The sequence below is a fragment of the Hirundo rustica genome, assembly GCF_015227805.2.
Source record: "Hirundo rustica isolate bHirRus1 chromosome W unlocalized genomic scaffold, bHirRus1.pri.v3 SUPER_W_unloc_2, whole genome shotgun sequence".
NCBI classification, from domain to species: domain Eukaryota; kingdom Metazoa; phylum Chordata; class Aves; order Passeriformes; family Hirundinidae; genus Hirundo; species Hirundo rustica.
In genome coordinates, this window is record NW_026690192.1 from 38,746 (window position 1) to 47,141 (window position 8,396).

Consider the following 8,396-nt stretch of genomic DNA (forward strand, 5'->3'; position numbering starts at 1 on the left):
CTGCTAGGGTTTTGGGATTACACTCAATTTCCAATTTCTGCGGAACAATGGTCTTTGCAGCTATTTGTAGACCCAGGTACTTCCAAGGTGGCATCCTTTGAACTTTATCTTCTATTCGGTTCTATGTGGTTAACTTTCATGTCTTGTGAAATGTTTTGCAGGCCCACTGTAATTACTGTCTAATCAGTAGATGTTTCTGGTTTTCTGGGCAGGCCTTGGCGAAGTGTCCTGGCCTTTTGCAGCGGTGGCAGATGATGTGCTGCAGCTGGTCTGATGACATCGGTTGCTTCCTTGCTCCTGGTGCTGCAGCTGCCACAGGCTTTGGGTGTGTCAGTCCTGGATTCCTTTCAGATGCACTGAAAAGCTCTACTTTCTTGGTACAGGCTTCTATCATCTGTGCGAGACTAGGCGATGGGTCAAGGGGAAGGCTAAGAATGATTCTACGACAGGTCCCATTACCATTCTTCTGAGCTATCTCTTTAATCAATTCTGCCTGTACCTCTGGGTCTTGCACTTGTCTTTCTACTTGACTTCTCAGACGGTCTACAAACTGCAAGAAATTCTCGGAAGGAAACTGTTTAATGTTAACATAACTGGTCTTTATCTCAGGTGATGGAATCTGATAAAAAGTCTTTTCTGCAGCATTACAGATCTTATTTAAAACTGACTTGGATAACAACCGAATTTGCTCATTCGCACAGCACTAGATAAATCACTTTCACCGCACAAATGATCATGTGTGATGTCATTGTAATCGCTGTCCTGAGCATCAGGAGTTTGCTGAATTTCTTGCAATACTGTTTTCAACGTTTTTTTTTCTATAATCCTTCCTATAGGTCATACTCTGAGGGAGTTAATAGGCATCTGAATAAATCTTTAATGTCACTGGGTACCATCTCATTTGAATTGAAGGTAGCTTTCATCATGCTCTTAAATATTTCACTGGATTTCCCAAATTGTTTCTGCATTTTACACAGCTCTTTTTTTTTTTTTTTTTTTATCTTGGCGTGAAAAAGGCAAATACTCTCTACGCACGTGTCTTTTGTCTACATATACTACAGGAGCCACAGATGTATGCTCTCTTCATCATTATTTTGAGTTGCTAAAAATCCTGCTGCTTCTCCATTGCCTAGGCAGCTAGAGGGTGTTGTCCCACCCCCTCCCTGGGATCTAGCAACAGGCAGTTCCTTCCTCCTCCCCTGGGGTCCAGGCTAGGCTGCTCTTTAGCCCTTGCTGCGGGGGACCACCCCCCCGCCTCCGCTGCTGCGGGCTGGCAGCCGCTCTTCATTATCTATCCCCCCATCCGCGCTGGGAGTAGCGGTTGTAAGGCACCCTCCCCTCTCCCCCTTCGCGCGGCCGCTGGGAGGGAGGGGGAGGCACTGGGGAGAAGGGTGAGGTGGGGGATTTGGTGAGAGATCCGCCATCGGGGATGACCGCGTGGTGCGAGCCTCCTAGGGTCTCATCCACGTGGCCAGAGCCCCGAGAGGAAGAAAAAAAATTGCATCTTGCTGAGAGAAAACAGGTGGGAGAGGAGGGTATAAGGACGATGGGTGGGTTTGAGGAGCAGAATCCAGTACGGAATCAGGGAATCCCTGCTTCTCGGGAACAGGGAATTGCTGAGAGGTTTTGCATGGCTGTCTGCTGTTTTCTGCTTCTAACAGCTTCTTGCGTACTTGTAAGAATATTGGAATAAATAAAGAAATTTTGTTTTCCCCATTTTCAACTTTTAAAGTTATTAATTTTCCCACATCATCCCAAAATGAAACAGAATTTATATCTTGTAGAGTACTGTCTGGAATCTCAGCTGACAGCCAGGAAATAAATTTGATTAAGAGCTTATCAGGAAATTTTAGACCTGTTGAAATGTTTTTAAGTTGTTTAAAAGCACTCTTTTGATTTCTCGATAAACGTATGCTCATTGTTATAAATAAATAGACCAAATTCGATGTATCAAAAATTTAGAATTTTATTGTGAGACAAAATATCAGTCTCAGAAAGCCACAATTAAAAGGACAGCATCGAGCCCGGGATCGCCGCTGGGTGAACACGGATATCAGCTTCTGCCAGCCTGGTATCCCCCCAAGTTCACAATTTTGGTCTCCAGCCACCCTTTTTTATACACTAGATCGCGGAGTGAAGTCCGAAATTCTGACGTTATCCTCTTCGAGGCATCTTCATTAATTATTCAAGTCCCGGTATCGGGAGTCTGAATGGACCGGTAGGGTGGAACAATGCAGCTGATGGCCGAGCCCGGGTGTGTCGTGGATATGTTAATTTCGACGGAGACGAGTAGAGATATCCATCTGAAGTGATTACCTTGGTCTCCGGACTTGTATCTCCATCTTCCGTGGTTCTTTGTCTCTTTTCAGGGATTCCCGGCAGCGATAGTTTCAAGGCCCCCTCTCTGGTAATTCCAATCATACTTTCCTCGTGTCCCTCCTGTGCTTCCCAAGCTGAGGAAATTTTCCATTTTGGTTTCTACATTTTACCTTTACCTATGTTAGTTTGAACACATCTTTGACTCTCATATTCATACAGTTAACATTTACCCTTTATAATTTGATAACACGAATTAACTTTAGCACATATATTACACTCATGTTTCTGATGTTTTAAAAGGCAAACTGTTCGAAAAATCTTAAACCCTGACGTGAAAAACTAAAGACGCCGCTGCGTCCCGCTCGCTCCCGAGGTATCAGGGGCAAGGCGGGCTGGTCGCGGCTCGGGGCGGCCGTCTCTGGCCGCTTTTCCCGACTGCGGGGACACGGGCAGGGGGGTGTCCCGGTGCCGGCTTCTGTCCCGGGACCCTCCCGTAGCTAGCCCACCCCAAAAACGCGCGGTTTTCTCCGGTACACGGAACTCCAGCCGTTCCGCTGAGAGAAAAAAATCTCTAACCACGTTACGCAAACACACTGCGGCGCAGGGTCTTAAAGCCCTCTCACTATTAAACTATAGGGATCTTCTAGCGAACCCCGCAGCACGTGTTGCAACGTCAGGGTTTTCTGTCTAAGGTCGATTCACTTTTATAGTAAAAGCGAACTCCCGACCTTGTCCTGGCACCCCGAGCTGTTCGAAAACAGCCGATAGTGGCTAGCTTATGAATTCTAATACACATATATTTAATTCCAAACTGATCTACTATAGCTTGGGTTCCCCAGTGAGTTTTCTCGTGTATTCTATGCAAAATTTCCAGCGCTATTGCTTTTAGCAATACTTCTCATCCATCAGAGAGTTTCCATTTTCTATCCTGGTCTTTACATATTCCCATTTGAGATAACCTCTGCTCTTCTGTTTTAGTAAATTTGTATTCTGCTTTCTCCTCATCCAATGACTCTGTCCCGGGCCCCCCTTTTTCTTTTTATCATTAGAGCGGCTTTCTTGGCCTCCTGATCTGCTGCATTGTTTCCTCTGCTTCTAAAATCTATTCCTCTCTGATGTCTTCTTAAATGTATTACCGCAATTTTCTTAGGTTTTCTCAATGCTATTAATACCCTTTTGATTAATTCCTGATGTATTAAATCCTTTCCCTGGGAGTTCATTAATCCCCTTTTTTCCCATATTTTCCCAAAGGTGTGCACTACCCCAAATGCATATTTAGAGTCTGTATAAATTGTCCCTTCTTTATCTTTTAATCTTTCTAACGCTCTTAATACAGCATACAATTCACAGGCTTGTGCAGACTAAGTTTTATTCAGGGGGCCTGATTCTATAACTTCTAGTTCCGGTCCCCCTATAATTGCATGGCCTGGCACTCTTTTTCCTTCTGTAACCCGTGATGATCCATCTACAAATAGCCTTTCCCCTGTTTCTAATTCTTCCTTCTCTAAGTCTGGTCTTATTTTAGTTTGCTCCTCAATAGTTGTCATGCAGTTATGAGCTAATTCTTTTTCATCCGGCTCCTCATATAAAAATTGGGCCGGATTTTACAAGCCCATGACTTCTAGGGTTAATTTAGGGGAGTCTAGAAGGATGCCTTCATATTTTAAAAGTCTGGAGTCTGTAATTTACTTATCTGCTTTTTTGGTTGTAAAATTCCCCTAATATTATGAGGAGATAACACTTTTAATTCGCTGTTAAATGTTATTTTGTGTGCTTCTTCCGTCAGGAGCGCACAGGCTACAACTGCTTGTAAGCAAGTAGGCCATCCTTTACTGATTTTACTTTAAAAGGCTCCCCCTTTGCCCCAACTACCAGGGCAGTTTCTCAGGCAAAGGTGCACCCAAGGGGCAGTTTTTGAATGGTTGATCTTTCAGCCCCTGTGTCTACCAGGAACTCGAATTCTTGGCGCTGGGGACTTATCTTTTATCAAGGGCTCCTGGTGTGTCCTGGTCCCCAGCAAATAGAGCCCCTGACCTGCTGGGCATCCCAAATGCGCATTCCTGCACGTCTAATCATGTTTTTCTCTTCAGATGTAAAAAGGATGCTCGATATGGATTGTAATTCATCCCAAGCATAAATATTGGGACCTAGGAATTGGTCCACTCTCTCTGATACTCCTAGTGGATCTTCTAACAAGTTCTCCATTTCCTTTTTGAAGTCCCGTACGTCCCCTGAGCTTAGTGGGACAGAGATAAACCCTATTTCAGCCTGAGGTCCCCCCATGGGCATTTCCCTTAAAGGGTATAAATTCTGTTGTCTCACCCTTTGTCTAGTCATTGGACCTCTAGGTGGGGCCTCAGCTTGTTCTTGTGCATTTTCATTATCCGGGAGTGGAGGGGCTTGTGGTGGTACCTACGGTGGTGGAACTAATGGAACTTCTTCCTCTTGTTTCCCTCTTTTCTTATCTTCACGAGAGTCAGGTTTTTCTTTTAGGCTTAATAAAAACACTCCCAGGGTCTCAACCCATATACTTGCATAGTCGCTTTTCTCCTGACTAAAGGAGTCTTAGTGCTTACCCATAAGTTGAGTTTCTGCCTAACCCAATCATCATCAAATACAGGCCAAAAAAAAAAAAACCCCAAAAACATTCCTAGATATTTCTTTCCCACCCCATACTTCTATACAATAGCGTATCATTTTGGCCTTATCCTTGTCTCTAGTCCCAGGATACTGCTTCCATTCAGCTAGCATGAATCCTAACGGACTGTCTTTAGGTGGAAGATTTCATGGGTGGAGGGGGCTTGCTCTTCCCCTGTCCCATCTTCTGGAGTGCCTTCTATCACAGGTGTGCAACCAATCGCTTCCCCTTGTTCGTGGCCCACGCCCTCGCGGGCAATGGGAACCGCACTACTGAGGGTCCACACTTGCTTGGGGTGTCCGGCTGCCGGCTCCCCTCTCACACAGCACACTCAGCACACTCCAGGATACCCGACCCCGACCGAACGGCTCCCCACGTGTAATTCCACGCAATACTTACGCGTCCTGCGTCTTCGTCCGGACCTTTGTGCACAAAGTTTATAGGGTCGACCGGTCTCCTTTGCTTATGTCCCGAGTTTTAGGTTCGTCGGTGAGAGCGGGGTGGGTTACAGAAATCCTGGGGCCACCTGAGGTGGGGCGCCTCCCCAGTATTCCTATTCTACCGGAACATTCTCATCCGAGTCACGGCACCAAATTGTTATAAATTGCACGACTCAAGATTTAGTCCCAATTAGAATTTTATTTATTACAGCAAGCGGGGCATAAGCAAATACAGCGCTGGGCGACAGGGGGTCTGCACCCCGCCAACTGCCGCACGGTTACGGTTTTTCAGTTCTGTTTTATACAGTTCTTTTCTTCTGTTATCGGTCTGTTTATCTTGTTGCTAGGAGACCGTCTTCTATCTTCTGAAAACAGTTACAGTTCCTTCTCCTGGAACTCAAAAGCCTTGTTAAGCAATAGCACATGTGTCTAAAAAGTCCTGAGTCATCTTGTGTTTGCAAGTTTTAAAAGTCATGAGTCATCCTGTGTTTGCAAGTTCAATGAACAAAGCATTAACCCGTTACACTGGTGGTGTAGTCCTTAACCACAGAGTGGAGAGGCAGCGTGGGATCAGGGTTACCCCCCCCACCTCCTTCTCACGGAGGGATTTGTGTGTGGTGTCCCGGCCGAAATCCGTAGGATTTTTCGGCGAGACCTTGTTGAAACTTCTGGTGGAGTGTGTTTGGGGTCATGAGGGACCCCTGGCTATTTTCTTTGCGAACCTAAAATGGTTGGTGTTTGGAGTTGGGTCTCTCTAAGAAAAGGCTTTGATTGTGTGCAGAAAGCAGAGAGCCCAGAACTTATGCCCAGATCTAGCAGAAATAGCCGATAAATTTTGGTGCTGAGAAGCGCAATTGAAGTAGTCTACTTTGTGTTTTGCAACATCTTGGACCAAAAGGGATTCTAAACATGGGGGCAAATGAGAGCAAAGAGATTCCCAGAGGAAGCCCTTTAGGGTGTATCTTAACACACTGGAAGGAACTGGTGGGCTGTGGTGGTACCAAAACTAAGAGGGAGCTTGCTAAGCTTTGTACACAATGGTGGCCATTATATAAACTTGATGAAGGTGTGAAGTGGCCAGTAAACGGTACACTGGACTATGAGACATTATTACAATTGATGCTTTTCCTTCGGCGTGAACAAAAGTGGCAAGAAGTAGATTATGCTGATATGTTTTTCACTCTCAGGAATCATCCCGAGTGGCAAAGGGATTGTGGAATGAGGTCACCATCTGATCCTTTAGTATTAGCCCTTGAAAAGGATAATAAAGCTACTAAAGGGAAGCCCAAATGGTGTTGTAGTACCTGCTCAATAAATCAGAGGTGCACCCATCCTGACAAAGTATACCAAGCAGAGGCTTTGGAACAAGAGACAGAAGACATACTTAAGCCAGCCCCTAGGAGGCAGGAAAGGAGGAGGGTGGTGGGGGACGCAAATTCAGAACCATCATTGACTCCAACCCCCCCACTTCATCTTTAGCTTCATCTTTCTTTGGGAGGACAGCAACTGAGGTAGGGGTTTCTCCACCCACTCCTAAACCCCGGGATCCACCACTACCTAGCAGTGACAGTGAGTGGGATGAACCTGAACCCCTCCCACCAGGTCCTAAGATTCCCTCACGAGGACCTATAGCATCAAGGACCCGAAAACAAACCAGAGTTGTCGTACAAGCACCTCTAAGACAAGCAATAACCTCTGATGGGGAAACAAAACTGATTAAAGTTCCCTCTTCCTCAATTGATTTAGAAATTTGGGAAAGGATTGCTAAGGGCTATCGAAGTGATCCTATAGGGGTTGCTAAGAAAATGAAGTTTATGGTTAAGCAGCATTCACCTGATTGGGCAGATCTGCAACTGCTACTTGATGCCTTAACAGAAACTGAGAAGCAATTAGTTTTGAAAGTAGCTGGGGATCTGGCTGAGGATGATTGTAGGACAACACAGGAGCATGTTAAAGATGTATTTCCCCTTCAAGACCCAGGTTGGGATCCTAATGATGATGAGGGATTAGGACGGTTAAAGAGATACCAAGAACTGATAGTAAAAGGGCTAGAAAGAGCAATCCCCAAAACCATAAACTGGTCAGCCTTATATGCTATCAAACAGGGCCCCTCTCAAACACCTTCTGAATTTCTAGATCACCTGCGAGACGCAATGCACCGACACACCACCCTGGATCCTGGATCTGATGAAGGAACGCAGCAATTAATAAATTTATTTTTAGGACAATCCACAGGAGATATCAGGCGGAAACTCCAGAAGATCCGGGGCCCAAACAGCCGGAATTTAGAAACTTTATTAGATGAGGCCTGGAGAGTTTTTAGTAACCGGGAAGAAGGGTATAAACAAGGGATGAAGAAACTAGCAGCAGTAGTAAAAGAAGGAGAAAAAGGGAAACATGGGCAAGGTCCACCAAAACAAGGACCACCCCGACTAGGAGAAGATCAATGTGCATTTTGTAAGAAATTTGGTCACTGGAAAAACCAGTGCCCAGAATTAAGAAAGGGTAATGAACATAGAAAATGTGATCAGAAAAGGGAAAAAGTAGTTGCTCATGTAAAAGAGGACTGAAGGGGACTGGAGGGCCCTACCCTAGGGGACCCTCTGGTTATAGTTAAACTGGGGAACAAAGAAAAAGAAGTGAAATTTTTGATAGATACAGGGGCAACATTTTCAGTGTTGAATAAGGCCCTAATACCTGTAACCAATGACTATGTTATGGTAAAGGGGGCAACTGGCCAATCTGAAAGAGCTTATTTTTGCAAACCATTGAAGTATAAATTGGGAAAACAGTGGGGCAACCATCGATTTTTATACATGCCTAATGCTCCATCTGCACTTTTGGCCAGAGATTTGCTAGAGCAGCTGGAAGCAAGAATAATATTCAAAAATGGGGAAATTAGTTTGGAGGTAAAGGATCAACAATATGTAGAACTGTTAAGCTTAATGCTAATAACCAAAGAAATTGAAGTGGCAAGTGAAAAGGAAAATTTTAGGAAA